The 15,101-nt window shown below is 48.6% G+C and overlaps 1 protein-coding gene across 15 annotated transcripts in view; it reads left to right on the forward strand.

Moving 5' to 3' along the window:
- Window positions 1-15,101, forward strand: part of ABLIM1 (actin binding LIM protein 1) — a 325,273-nt gene that overhangs the window by 109,084 nt on the left and 201,088 nt on the right. For 3 of the 15 annotated variants that reach the window (XM_089314293.1, XM_089314302.1, XM_089314303.1), the window contains exon 1: window positions 14,808-14,872. The exons of the other annotated variants lie outside the window; for them this stretch is intronic. The gene's annotated coding sequence lies outside the window, so the exon portion shown is untranslated. Of the gene's footprint in view, window positions 1-14,807; window positions 14,873-15,101 lie in introns of those variants that run through there. 15 annotated transcript variants of the gene reach the window in all.

The raw sequence follows: 15,101 nt of genomic DNA on the forward strand, positions 1-15,101 counted from the left end.
GGGGACTTTGTGTATGTGGGGGTGGGGGGGTGGGGGGGTCTCTTATCTCCCAGGACTGCTGACATGATTAACAAATTTGTGGTTTTAAAGCACTTGCACAAAAGCGAGTGCTGAGACAGGCTGTGAGCCAGGGATCGATGTGGAATGTCTTTGTGGCCATGTGCCCGCAGGCTTCCTGGAACTCCAGCCCTCTCTAAAGGCAGGTTGGTGGCGAGCACACTTTTGGCAGGTGTGCTTGTGCTCCCACCGAGGCAGCGTGTTCTCTCTGCAGAGTCACCTGCCTGTGGATGGAGGGCTTCTTCCTTCGAGCAAGTCCTCCCTTCCCAGCATCTTGTGTGACCTGAACGAACTTGCACCTTCTGGAATGTTCTTTCCTGCCCTCCAGTGACCCTCTTTTCTTGGTAAACTTGTTTTGGAGGTCCAGAGGGGAGCATCACATTCTCCATAATCCTTCAAGCCCCAGGCTGACTTGATCTTTCTCACGCACTTCCATGAGATCAGAGCGTGGATGGGGGGAATGCAAGGGAACACGTTTGGCGCAGCCCCTGCTGACTCCTCAGAGGGAAAAACTTGTGTGAGTGTGCGTGCATGCGTGCGTGTGTGTGTGTGTGTGTGAGTGTGAGTGATTGCTGGGGATGGAACAGATACATAAAGTTGTTGGTGTAAAATGTGAAACATGAGCCACTTCTCTGTTCTGAAACATTTTCTTTCATCCAAACAGAAATGAACTTCCCCAAACTGCAAACGAAGCCCCCAGCCATTTATTTACCAAGTTGAACTGTACCTGGTGTGCCCAGACCTGGTTTCCTGCTGTGTGTGTGTGCTGTGCGGGGCCCCTTTCTTCTTCATATTTTTTACTTTTTAAAAAAATTTTAAGACTTATTTATTTGAAATCAGTTACACAGAAAGAGAAGGAGAGGCAGAGAGAGAGAGAGAGAGAGGAGAGGAGAGGTTTTTCCATCCTCTGATTCACTTTCCAATGGCCGCAATGGCTGGAGCTGAGCCAATCTGAAGCCAGGAGCCAGGAGCTTCTTCCTTGTCTCACTTGTGGGTGTAGGGGCCCAGGGAATTGGGCCATCTTTTACTGCTTTCCCAGGCCATAGCAGAGAGCTGGATAGGAAGTGGAGCAGCCAGGATTAGAACCAGCGCCCATATGAGATGCTGGCACTGCAGGCGGCAGCTTTACCTGCTACACCACCATGCCAGCCTCTCTTCTTCATATTTTTAAAAAAGATTCATTTATTTAATTGAGAGGCAGAGTTACAGACTGAGAGAGGGAGAGAGAGAGGTCTTTCATCTGCTGGTTCACTCACTAAATGGCCTCAGCGGGTGGAGCTGGGATGATCTGATTCCATGAGCCAGGAGCTTCTTCCAGGCCTCCCATATGGGTACAGGGGGCTAAGCACTTGGGCCAACTTCTGCTGCTTTCCTGGGTGCATTATCAAGGAGCTGGATCAGAAGTGGCGCAGCTAGGACTCAAACTGATGCCTATATAGGATGCTAGCACCACAAGTGGAGGCTTAACCTACTATGCCACAGCACTGGCCCCTTCTTGTTCATGTTAAAGCTGCTAACACCTGGTATGTCATGCTGTCACTGCCCAACCATGTTTGTAGAATGAATTTAGCTCCCAGACACAAAGATGCAAAAGGACTGGCATTGATTTTAACTGGGACTTCTGTTCTAGTGCTTACCTCTTGTGACCTTAAACTACAAGGAATTCTGTGAAGTCAACATTTCAGTCCAAAGGTGAACAATCTCAAGAAGCCAGTGAGCAAGAGGCCCTGGTGACAGCACGGTCTCGAAATAGATTATCTGAAGTTGACAGTGAACATGAGGTTTACAGGAGTGAGTTGGGGCTTTTCAGTGTTGAAAGACATGAATTATAAATATTTCAAACTGTGCCATTGGAAACGCTTCCCTCTGCATTTTTCCTCCTGGGAGGGGAAGCTGGAGCAGGCAGGCACCATGCACCTGCTCAAGGGTCAGCACCTCTGCCAGCAGACAGGCAGAGAAGCGCTGACACTGGGGTTTCTGGCTCTCCACTCAGCTCCTTATCCCACCCGCAGGGACGACCTGTCTCCTAATTACCAGCCACTGGGGCAGCATCCTGTGACCACAGCTGGCTGGGGCCTCTTGGGTGTGTGCCTACCACTTAGTGCCTTCCAGTTCACTGGTACTTAGATAAGCTCTGACCACGGGGACAAACAGCGCATCCTGCAGCTGTGGATGGCGCGGTAAGATTCTTGAAGTGGTGCGGAGTGTGGACGTTTTCCTCTTTTCATAGCACAGTTCATAATGGCCAATGGGGCGCTGTCTCTGATACCTGCCTTCGTTCCAAGTACTGGGTACTCACGATGGTTTCTGAAGGAGGACTGACACATTCTAAGCAGTTACAAGGCGTAGAGTCAAGAGTACGTAGTATGTGCAGAGCTCTTGGGAAGGAATGGGGTGACACAGAGGCTTAGCAGCTGGCGGGGGAAATAAGATGTTCCGCTGGCAGCCATCTTGCGAGGCAGGGTATGATGAGTGCCTAGGTGGAACCGCTACTGGCGACAAAAGAAGAAGCAGGTTCCAGCCAGAGTGATTCTGGAAGACCTGAGGCAGGAGGTCCTGTCTGGGCTGCATTTTTAAGCACAGGTGGGTTTTCAGAAGGTCTAAATGGAAAAGAGGTGGAGGAATTTCAGGAAAGAGAACAAAGCATTGAGAGGATTAAGCATCAGCGGGTATGAGATGTGTTTGGGGCACAGAGACAGCGTGCCAACTGATGGAGACCAGTGGATGGTGACACGTGGGCAGCAACTTAGTCCCCTGACCCAACAGACCTTTCGCTGGAGACCCTCATCTAACATACAGGGTTTGAGCTCAGGGGATGCCTTCGAGCCCTCCCTGAGTTGATCTTGTTTATGGCTGCTTCCTTGAAGGCTTTCCAAGCCTGCCTCTTACTGCTGTTTGGAAATCTTGCCTTTGGACCGTATCATCAGAGAGTAATTTGAGACCCTTGATGTCTGTGAAACTCATTACGCCTCAGTCTTCAGGATGCCTTGGTGCTCTCGAACCTGACTGCTCAGCAGATTCGATGTAGTATTTGAATTATTGATGGAGACGATACGGGAGAGGGGGCTTGGCTGCTTGTTCCGTTTTGAGCAGGTCGCGGGTGAGTGGCGATCCAGGCAGAGAAGCGGCTGCGTGCAGAGTGATGGACGAAGCAGGTCTTCCAGGGGAGTCCTGCCCAGAGGGGGGCCTGTGCCAGTATGCTCAGAAATTCACAGCCTGCTTTGCAGGGATGGGTAAGACCCCTTAAACATCGGGCTTTGCAGTGGAGATGCCAGGGTTGATGGTGCCCATGGGCAGAAGGACTGAAGTTCAGGACTTGCCGGGGCCCGGGAACAGGTGTAGCTTCTCCAGTAGGACAAGTGTCTGCGGGCCAAGTCGCGTGTCCTTGTCTGGAAGTCCACTTGCGCCCCTTCCTCGGAGTCTTCTCACTTAAGAAGTCGTTCTTGCTCTGCTTTGTCTGTTCTGCTTAGCAGCAGAGATCCTGACCCTGGCTACTGCAGCTGGAAGGAAGGCAGGCTCGCTGAGCTCTTTGGTTTGCGCGTTCTGATTGATTGGAATGAAAAGCCCCCCAAAATCACAAAGCAAGTAACGCTATTATTATTGTTGATGAAGCCATAGGCTTACCTCAGACCATTTCCTTAGAAAACCAAGTTCCAGGAAGATGCACAATTTTAAAGTGGTGATTTGCATTCCGGGGGAATAAAAGGATTTTTTTTTCTTGGTGGGAGGCAGGTAGATCTTAGCAGATGATTTAAGGGAAAATGGGATGCTTGCCTGAAAAAAAAAAAAAAGGCCTGATTACATAGAATAAAATGAAAGCCAGAGAGATTTGTGGAGAGTTGCTGCATGAGCTGAGACTGGCAGGGGAAAAGCAGTGAGGAAGCATCCATGCCTCCTGCACACTGTGTAGCCTCCAGATGCCTCCTCCTGGGCTTGGAGCCTATCTCATCAGACAATTATGCAGTGCCTACGGGGTGTGCACAGGCAGAATGCTCAGGGGCTGTCTGTGCAGACAGAGCCCCTTGGTGAATTTTCCTACTGAAGGTTTCTTTTCATAATGTATCTTAGAAGAAGAGCTTGTTTATGTGCACTGGAACTATTTCTGAAGGATTAGGAATTTCCTTTCTGTTAAGATATGCAAGCCAGCAAAATCCTGGGCAAAAGTCAAACATTTGTGATTTTCATTAGCTTTGTAATGTAGTACATTGTGATGTCTCGTCTTGTAACCACATAAACTGTCACATTACCCCTGTACTCCTTTGTAATCACTGTGGCTGTCATTCTCTGTGGGCTGGGGTGAGGAGGCTGATGTTGATGTGGCGGTGGGAGGACTGGGTCCCCTCCGTGCTTCTGTAGGGTGCTTTCTGCAACCTGAGCTGTCCTGGGGACAGAGGAAGCCAGGCTGTTAGGATTGGAGGCATGGCTCCAGTACTGTGTCCGGGAAGCTGAAGTTAAAGGTCTACTCTGGGGGCAGGTGTTTGGCTCAGCAGTTAAGACACCTGTTCAGATGTTGGCATCTTATATCAGTGGGCCTGGGTGCAACTCCCAGCTCCCAATTCCAGCTTCCTCCCAATATGTACCCTGGGAAGCAGCAGGTGATGGCCCGAGTACTTGGGTCCCTGCCACCTACATGAGAGACCTGGATTGAGTTCCCACTCCTGGCTTTGGCCTGGCCCAACCAGGCATTTACGGAGTGAAGCAATGGATAGGAACTCTCTGTCTCTCAGCTTCTCAAATTAATGAGCTTAAAAAGCACACAACAGCTCTGGACACCTGGAAGGTGGCCCCTGGTTCACAGATGCCTGGTTGTGCAGGTTCCTACTCTCCCAAGCAGCCTGCCTCTGAACCCTTACCTCTTTCCACTGCCTGAGAAAGGACGTGGCCTCGGGTTTCTGTGCGCTTAGATTGTCTTCAAAGGCAAGTGGACATCTGTGGTTCTCATCAGCCACCTTTATGATTCACACTTAATTTAGTTTCCATCCTGACCTAAAATTCACACAATGCCTCAAGCTTCTTCCAAGTAATCCTGTTACCTGAAGAATTGAATTTTTTCCTCTAAAGGGCTGTAGGAAGATAATTGTTCCTTGAACTTGATATTTGGATCTGCAGACTTGTCCACAAATGCAGGGGTGTGGCCTGAGTAGGTCCCACTGAGACCATAGCTCAGTGTGGAGGTGGAGAAGAAGCTGTGGAATTGGTTTTAGTGGGTAACCACTGGACACGGGTAGGGACCAAGAAGGCAGGAGAGCTTTGTCATGGAATTGCTCCATTTCTTCTTGGTCAGGAAGATGTTGGATTTGAAGCAGATAATCAGCCTGTTCAGGTTTGTTTCTCAGTGTGCAGAGAACAGAGCTGTAGGAAATTAATCACAGCTAGAAAGCATGAGCGGAGAAGGGCAGAGGTTGTGATCCTGCAGCGTGTATTAGAAAAACACTCTGGAGGAACCCAGGAGGCTGAGGCAGGCCTCAGGGACCTGCCTTCAAAATAAACTGGTTCAGGAACTAAGGTTTGGGAAACATTAGAAGAATATCTTACAGCATCTGAGGGTACTTCAAAAGGTTCATGGAAATCGAATTAGAAGTCCATTTAGGTCCAGAAGTGTTTTTGAAACCCTTGCATAGTTTTTCATAATTCACATATTTTTCACCCACGTTTTGAAGACCACTCTAGAGAATGGAAAGGAAATGATTGTTGGCTGTGGCCAGTAGCTAGAGTTGCACCTGTAGCCACTGGGGAACTTTAATTGAGGCCCTCTCTGTGAGATCTGAACCCTGGAGAGCTGGTGGGGGATGGGGGGTAGGGGAATGTTTTCCTGAGCACATTCTCATAGGAGGTTTCCGATCATATACAGATGTGTGCATTTGCCCCAACTTACTGTCAGGCTCTCACGAGACATTAGTGAATATTTGCAGGAGAGAGATGTTGCAGCCATGTCTTTTCTCTTGCACCGCATCCAGGATTAATCTGAGTTTTAAATATGCCTCCAAGTGTGAGAGCGACATCATTCCAAGTTCCTAAAGTGGCTATTTTATACCTGCTCATATGAGTGCGACTATGGTGCCCTGAGCTCTGCAGGGTAATCCCTTAAGCCTGTCTTCCTTAATCTTCTTTGCTGGGCAGTGCAAAGACAGTAAGAGAGGCAGCAGAACTGAGAGAGAGAGAGAGAGAGAGAGAGAGAGAGAGAGAGAGAATGAATTGTGAGGAAGCATAGCCGCGTGGGTCCTGGGGTCTGTTCCTCGTGTCTTCATGATTCGGGTCAACATGCCTTCCTTCCTTGGTTTAAGATGCCTGGGGAGATTGTGCCGGTCAGAGAAAAGCAAAGTCACTTCGTCTGAGAGGTGCAGGGCCAGGGCCTCGTACACAAGGACACTGCTTGTTGAGGACCTGAGTGTCCCTGGACCGGCCTGCCCTGCTCAGAGGCGAGCCACCATCACCCATTTGTTGTATGTGTACCCCAAGAACTGCGGTCTGTGTGAGCAGGTGGTTAGCAACTGTGAGCCTTCTGGTAAGTAAGGGAGCCCACGCTGGCCGTGGTTTTGGGTTTTGTGATTGACGTAAGTAATGAAGGACTACCTTGACCACTCTTCTGTAATGCATCCTCCAAAGGAAACACTAGCCTTAATATATAATTAATGGAGGTGAGGGTGGGAGAAATGGAGACTGTGATATAAGCATAGCTGGGTAGCTCAGTTAGGAGGGCATTTTCATCCGTGATTTTATTATCTCAGTAATAAATGTGTCTTTTCCCAAACCTGGCATGAATAATTGTCAGTACTAGGAAGTGTGACAGACAAAGAAAGGTGGCTCCTGAGAGGGGCTGTTCTTCCGCAAGACACAGGAGGGATGGAACAGGACTGTTCAAGGCAGCAGCCTGGCACTTTTCAAGGGTGATCTAGGTCAAGGTGAGGACCAGACTGTGTGGCTGTCGAGGGAGGGAGGGATTGTCTTGTGAAATACTTTTTAAAGAGAAGGAAACAGAAGTGTTTCTAATATTGAGTGAATTTGTTGGGGCTTTGTTTCAGACAAGGTTATTAAAACGTGGACACTTATCTATACGCCTAGGGAAGAGGAGACGAAATCCCAGTCTGAGGGTGGAGGCACTGCACTGGGGAGTTTTCAGACATTGAGTTGTAACGGTGCCTTTCCTAAAGAAGATATAACCGATGTAACTTCCCAGGCCTTTCAAAATCAGCAGTTAGTGCAGGAGGCAGAAGGGATTAGACAGGATCCCTACAAATGAAAAAGATGAGCCAGAAAGCATACTGTGCACCCGATACTTCCAGGAAGGCCAGAGAGGAGGGCAGAGTGGGATTAGCATTAAGTGAGGTAAGGGAGTTAATCTATGCCAAAGTTGTGTTGTTTTATTGCAACAAATTTCTAACAGCTTTGTTAAGCTATAATTCATTTACTATATGATTTGTCCACAATTTTGAGGATATTCACTGATAAATGCAACCAGACACAGTGAATTTTTGAATATTTTCCTCACTTCAAAAAGAAACCAGTGCCTTTTAGCCATTAGCTCTGCACCCCAGTTCCTCCATCCCCGTCCCCAAGGCTTAAGAAAGCAGCCATCTACTCTCAGTGTGCATAGACCTCCCCACTAAGGACATTTCATGTGAATGAGATTATAGCATATGGTCTTTTGTGTCTGGCTTCTTTCACCTAATATAATGTTTTTAAGGGTCATCCATGTGGTCTCGTGTGTCTGTACTTTATTCCTCGTTGGGGCTGAGTGGGATGCCAGTGTATGGGTGCACCACATTTGGTTTATTCCTTCATCAGTTCATGGACATGTGCATTGTTTCCACCTTTCAGACAGTTTGACTATTGCCTCTGTGAACTTTCACGCACAAGGTTTTGTATGGACTCGTGCTCTTTGCTTCTCACACCCAGGGTGGAACTTCTGAGCCGTGCAGTAGCTCTATGTTTAACCTTCTGAAAAAGTCCCAGACTCATTTGCAAAGCGGCTGCCCCATTTTATATTCCCACCAGCAGCATGAGAGCATCCCAGTTTTTCCATATCCCATTAACACTTGCTATTATCTGACTTTTTCTAGCCATTCTAGTGGGTGAAATGGTATCTTACTGAGCCTACACTGAGCTTTGACTTGGACAGGGAGGAACTGGCAAGCAGATCAGTACTGAGGCAGGGAAGGATGCTGAATCGGACCCATGCTGATGGTGATGGTTTCCTTTGTCACCCTCCAGCAGCCTCTGCTTTGTGAATCCAGGCTCACCTGTTTTATGGGAGCAGGGAGTGAGATGGAGAATCTGTGACTTCTGCTCCCAGCCCTCTTAGAAGCTACTATAGAAAAAGTGTTCAGAACCAGCTGGCCACACTTACTGCAGTGTAGGGAACCGTGTGGGAGACCTGCATGGAGTTCTGGCTCCTGGTTTGAGCCTGGCACAGTTCTTGCTATTGCAGGCATTTGGGGAGTGAACCAGCAGCCTCCAACATCACATCCACATGCTGGCAGACACTGAAAATCCCTTGATTTTTATTTATTTTCAAAAATGTTTATTTTCATCTGCTTGAAAGATGTAGGAACAGAAAGGGAGAGACAGTAGGAGAGGTAGAGGGAGGTGGGAAGGGGAGAGGAAGAGGAAGAGGGGGGAGAGAGAGAGAGAGAGAATCTTCCATCTGCTGGTTCACTCCCCAAACGCCTGCAATAGCAAGAATTGTGCCAGGCTGAAGCCAGGAGCCAGAACTCCACCCAGGTCTCCCACATGGATGGCAGGGGCCCAGGTACCCAAGCCATCATCTGCTGCCCCCTAGGATACATTAACAGGAAGCTGGATTGGAATAAGAATCCCAGGGGTCAAACCTTCACAGGCTACAAGCCTCCTAATCAGCGGCCTAGCCCACCGGGCACCACCCACCGTTAAAATCCCTTTGTTGAAGAAGGAAAGTTTCATTTCACAAAAAAGAGTTAAAACACACAGATTTCTATCGGAGCTACTGCTTTTTTGTGAATGACTCCAGTGCTTCTACTGAAGGAGATTTATATCTGATGTGTTTGGAATGAGCTGTTGTTGCTCTTGAAAGAGATATACCTGTTGTTGGGGGAAGACGGGAAGTCAAGAGGAAACCAGGTAACATGTAGCTGAATGAGTGTGTGCCGCACAATGGCTTGCCTGCAGCTCCAGTCACAAGGGAGCGTGAGCAGGCGCAGCCTCAGAGGGAGCTCTGGAAAGGAATCCGTGATCCTGCTGGGCTGTCTCCGTCTTATTGGAGGCAGATGTGTGAATCGCGGAGATGAGGCGAGCGTCGTGGCTTCGAGGCTGGATAGTCCAGAATTCGAGCCCCAGCTCTTTTCCCTGCCAGATGAGTTCTTTGGGAACGTTGGTGTCTCCCAGCAGCTTCCCCACCCATAAGGTATGTGGTCATGCACACCTTACACAATTGCTCTGAATAGAGTATACGGAGGCCCGGGCAAACATTTTCTATGGGGCCCCTGTCTATATGTACAATTTGAGTCACCCCAAATCAGTGTGTCACTGGCCCAGCCATGTTCAATCATGGGAAAGAAATACCCTGCCAGCTGGGAGGGGTGATTGCTTGTCAGGTTTCTCTCCTGGCATCTGTTCATCAGCAAGACTTCTCCAAGGAACTCCAGTGGCATATATAACGCTTAGGGGTCCTCAAGGCATCTGGTCAACCATCTGTAGACTATGAGAGGGATGCAGAAAATCATGTCCCACTCAGGCAGCACTGCTGGCTCCAGCTGTTCCCAGATACCAGAAAGGGACTTTGACATTTTGGAGGAAGGCATGGGACTAGGGCAGGGGCGCTGCTTGCCTAGGTTTAAGAATTAAATGAGAACATGCACATCAAAGTGTTGGGCCTAGTGGCACACAGAAGTATCACTATAGCTGAGCTTTAATCATAATAATAGCTCATCTTATTTTACAAGATAATGATGCTATTATTTGCCTTCCACTGCTATGAGGCAAGAGAGGCCGGTTCTGTGCAGCCGAGGCCCAGGACTGTAAACACAGCACAGGAAGTGGGATTCCCAGGAAGCTCGCTGTGTGCTCCAAGTATCCTGTTTAGGATGGGTGCTTGGAGGAGGAAGTGCGTGCTCTTGCCATCAGGTGTGCCCTGTGCTCGGGAAGCCCCAGCATGCTCAGTTGCAGCTCTTGTCAGGGGACTTGGGGCTATCTGGCAAAGGCCTTCTGCAGCTGCCAGAAAGACCTCAAGGTGCTGCAGCTTCCTGTTCTTGTTGACTGCTGTTCAACCCCTGCTTTGAGCTGCACAGGGCTGCACACTTTCCAACATGTCCCCATGTGTTTCTGCCCTTTTGTCGTGCTCAAAACAACCCCCGGAAGTCAGGAGGGGAGGAACTGTTTTCCCCATTTGAAAACAGGAAAGGAATTAGCTGGAGCTGGGACATGTGGACAAACAAATAATCAGTGAACATACAAAAGTTTCTGCAAGTGGATATAACTCTGTCTGATGTAGACCCCATATGGTTCTAGAATGACTGTTACCTGGGGGTACCACAATGTCTCAGACATTGTACCAAGAATATTACATTTTGGCTGGTGCCGCAGCTCAACAGGCTAATCCTCCACCTAGTGGTGCCGGCACACCGGGTTCTAGTCCCGATCGGGGCGCCAGATTCTTTCCCGGTTGCCCCTCTTCCAGGCCAGCTCTCTGCTGTGGCCCGGGAAGGCAGTGGAGGATGGCCCAAGTGCTTGGGCCCTGCACCCCATGGGAGACCAGGGCTCCTGCCTTTGGATCAGCGCAGTGCGCTGGCCACAGTGCGCCAACCGTGGCGGCCATTGGAGGGTGAACCAACAGCAAAAGGAAGACCTTTCTCTCTGTCTCTCACTATCCACTCTGCCTGTCAAAAAAAAAATATTACATTTTTCCCCTGTTTTGGTAAGATTTATTTATTTATTTGAAAGGCACAATTACAAAGAGGCAGAAGCAGAGAGAGAGAGAGAGTGCAAGAGATATTCCATCCACTGTTTCATTCTCCAAATGGCCACAATGGCCAGGGCTGGGCCAGGCCAAAGCCAGGAGCCAGGAGCTTCTTCTAGGTCTCCTATGTGAGTCTAGGGGCCCAAGGACTTGGGCCATCTTCTGCTTTCCCAGGTGCATTTGCAGGGAGCTGGATAAGAAGTGAAGCGGCCGGGACTCGAACCGGTGCCCACATGGGATGCCGGCACTGCAGGTGGAGGCTTAACTTTCTGTGCCACAGCAACAGCCCCAGTTGTTCATTTTTTAATCCCAGTAACTCAATAGAGCAGGTACTTTCATCCTCATTGTATAGAAGAAGAGCCATCTGTTGTTCAAAGACCTGCCCAGGGTCACATACAGTGAGTGTTGAAAAGCTAGATCTGGATCAAGTGCCCGACACCCAAATTCATGGTCCTCGTCACGATGCTGGTCTGACCAAGCTTGAGGCCTCCTTCATGAGGCCTGCCGAACACTGGCACTCCTAACATTTGTAAATAATATCGCTAATTAAGTACTTCGGCAACTCAAATTTGAAGACCTCATAAAATAAACTGCCTTGTTCAGGAAAATTCGTGAATGTTTCCTCCCCTCCATTCATATAGAGCAGCTCTCTCTGCGGGGACAATCTTCACTCTATTGCAGGAAACCAGAGTGTGTCTTTGAGCCTCTTCTTCCTGTCCTGAGGTTCGGGTCTAGCACAGATGAAAGTGTGTATTTAGGGCAGTTACGTCTTTTGACAAACAAGCAGGAAGAGACTGGCACTGTTATGGAAAGCCCCAAGGCTGTCTGGAGAGGGTCCAGTAATTATGATGTCAGCTGGGTCTGAATTCCAAAGCAGAATGTTCTGGACCCGAGACCAGGGATGACCAAGGCAGACTTGGCAGTCCCTCCCTGGAACAGCAGTTCCCATCCTGAAGACAGACAGGTGATTCTGGGATTCGGCCGCCTACTGAGGCCTCCTTGTTGTGTTCAGCACACTCCTAGCAATTATCTTCGCTTGGGAAGGTCTCCCAAGACCCTGCTATCTAGATTTAACCACCTAACTGGGAGAACCTTATTTTGTTTCTTAAACATGATTCTTGAGCTTTTCTTTTCAGGTCCCCTGCTAATTCCATGCACTGTCCCACATTAATAACCCCCAAAATTGATGTCAAATGACCAGGGAGTGGTGAACATTGGGTGCAGTGGGTAAGGTGCCACTGGAGGACACCCACATCCCGTATTGCAGTGTCTGGGTTTGATTCCCAGCTCTTCTTCCACTTCCAGCTTCTACTCCCTGGGATAGCAGCAGATAATGGCCCAACCACTTGGGTCACTGCCATCCAAATGGGAGACTGGATTGAGTCCTGGGCTCCTGGCTTCGGCCTGACGCAGCCTGAATGGTTGCAGACGTCTGGGGAGTGAACCAGGGTTTGGATGATCTCTATCTCTGTCTCTCTGCTTTTCAAATAAAGTAAGTTTTTTAGAAAAGGGCCAGGGAAAGTCTTGGGTTTTGTGGGGGCTTTGTTTGAAGAGCAGATTCTTCAAGTCCCAGAGGAACTTTGCCCTAGCATCTTCTTGATGGTGTTGGGAGGCTGCGCTGGGGAAAAGGGTAGAATCTCTAGCAGACCTTGGACTCACATGTGAAGAGCCTCCCTTAAATTTGAGAGACGTGTCTGGCTGGCAATGAAAAGGTGTGCCCGGGGAGATATGGGCCAGGGGAACGTGTGGCTCCTCCCCTTGGCTCTGCTCTCCTGACCGATGGCTTTGTCTGGGGGCTGTTCTGAAACGCCAAGTAGCTGCTGCCGGTGAGCAGGTGCACTGACTGTGGCCTCCTGTTCCTCCACTGTTCTGGTCTCAGGGGCCACATCCAGGGGACATGCTGCCCTGAAAACGCAGTCTTAGTTTAACTTACTCTGTTGAGGGTGACATTATGTCTAGGGAGGGCGTGGGCAGAGACCTGAGATTTCAGCTGGGTGGTAAAGCATTAGTTTGCATTTTTTCCCCTTTGATTTATAGGCACCAATAACCTTGTTAACTTGCCAAGGCTCCCATTCCACTCGTTTGATTCTGTTTCCCGGAATTGTGTCTCCAGCCGTTGACGGTCAAGCCTGGTCTCTATCACATCTTGCCATTAACCCCCAAACACCTGCAGTGGACTTCTCTGTCATGGGTGTTGGAAGGAGCTGTGCACACTGGGCCTCTGTCTTAGACCTGTGGCTCTGCTGCCTGGCATGCCCCTCTGTTGCTCTGATGCCCATTAGTCAGCTGTTTAAGCTTTTCCTGCCCTGGGGAAGCTTGCTCGTCCCTCTGGCCTCGTCCACCTCTGTGCTCTCATAGCGTCCGTGCACACCTCTGTTACAGTTACCTGTGCACAAGCCTCTCGCTTTAGCACACTACGAATTCCTCTTGGATGGCGTGGAAGGAGCCACATTTGCATGTTTATTTCGTTGTAGTATCTGGTAGGGAAAAAGTGCTGTAAGTGTGTGTGAATAAATGAATGAGTAAATAAATGTTTGTGGAATCAAATCATGACATTTGAATCCAACGAGGCATAAAATTGTTTGCTTGTCTTCAAGGCTGGGAGAAGCAACATGAGGCTGGGAGAAGCAACATGACATGATGCCTATGGGCTCAGACTGTTATGCCAAGTTCAAAGTCCAGCACTGCTTCTAGTTGTATGACTGGGCAAATTCCCTAGTATTTCTGAGTCCCAGTCTTATCTCATGTAAAATGTGGGTGATATTACCTACATTGCAGTCATATTATAAGCCCTAAAAGACAATACAAATACAAAAAATTCTAGTGTTTGGTAGGCGATCAGTAAATATTTCCCCCTTTTCTTCTCTCCACCCAGTTGTGAGTGGCTTAATAATTGTCCAGGTAACAAATATGATTTGTTTTCAAAAGAAAGGTCACTGAAGGAGCAGGGAAGAAAAGTAGGATTTGAAATTTGAGCTGGAAAATAGGTTAAGATTTATCCAAAATATGACTAAAAAGAAAACATGCCAATGATCTCAGGGTGGAAAGAGAAAAATGGAGGTAGGACATTTTTCGCTTAGTTCCACTGATTCAGTCTGCTTGGTCGAGCCTTGATTATTTGTTTCCTTGTTATTAATTGTTGTTTTTTTGTTTTCTTTCTTTCTTTTATTTTTAGGTCCAGCAATGTAGGCAAGTGACTATTTTCACATGAAATGTTGCCATCTAAATTACTTCCTAGAGTAACTAAATATGCTGAAATACCTCATTTGTCTTAATTATATGTACTTAGAAACTAATCTTATCTAACATCAGAGGGTAAGGCGGTCTGTTTAAGTCTATTGTTTGGCATTATTTGTATCCTGGCTTAAGCATCTTTTTTTGACTCTAAGAGTGGCCTACCTGACTTAGCATCATTTGACCCTAATGATCCTGGGTCATGATCCAGCGCTTGTAACTATGGACTCCTGTTAACTTGGCTAATCAGCCATTGGCTTGTGATGGCCCTGGCCTTACAAGACAAGGCTGCCAACAGAAAGGTGATCCAGATTGTGTGTTATTCATGGGGATGGCCAGGGAGCCAGCAGCGAGGAGGTTCTGTCCTTGGGATACAAGACAAAGGCTGCCAGCAGGGAGGTGGTGTGGTCTGTGTGTTACGTGTTAGGGTGCAGTGGTAGCCAGGAGAGTGATGGTTCCTTTTCACAACCCTCAGAAGGCACCACACTCAGAACACGTTTGGGAAATCCTTTGCAGAATCAGATTCAGAGGACTCTGGATGACTAGGATGTGCAGTACAGTTCTGGGTTTTTCTTAAACAGGAGAAACATTGTCAGCACCATTCCTGGATAGCGCGGGAGTCTGAGGCCCAGAGAAGTTGACCGTGCCAAGGTCTGTCACGTCACTAGCCGTGGTATCAGATCAAGGTCGTCAGCGTCCTTCTCCCTGTGGAACATGCCAGAAGACCGAAGATTCACAAACATTTTTTCCCCTTCGTTTGAGACTGAGTCCAGGTGGAACTTGAACCTCTCCAGGCTCCCCTCTCTTGGGGCCCCTCTGATACCACACAAATGCCCATCCATGCACCTTTGTGCTTAACTGTGTATCCCCTTTGTGGTAG

This window comes from Oryctolagus cuniculus, chromosome 15 (assembly GCF_051225735.1).
Source record: "Oryctolagus cuniculus isolate XC-2025 breed Fujian yellow rabbit chromosome 15, ASM5122573v1, whole genome shotgun sequence".
Classification (NCBI taxonomy): Eukaryota; Metazoa; Chordata; class Mammalia; order Lagomorpha; family Leporidae; genus Oryctolagus; species Oryctolagus cuniculus.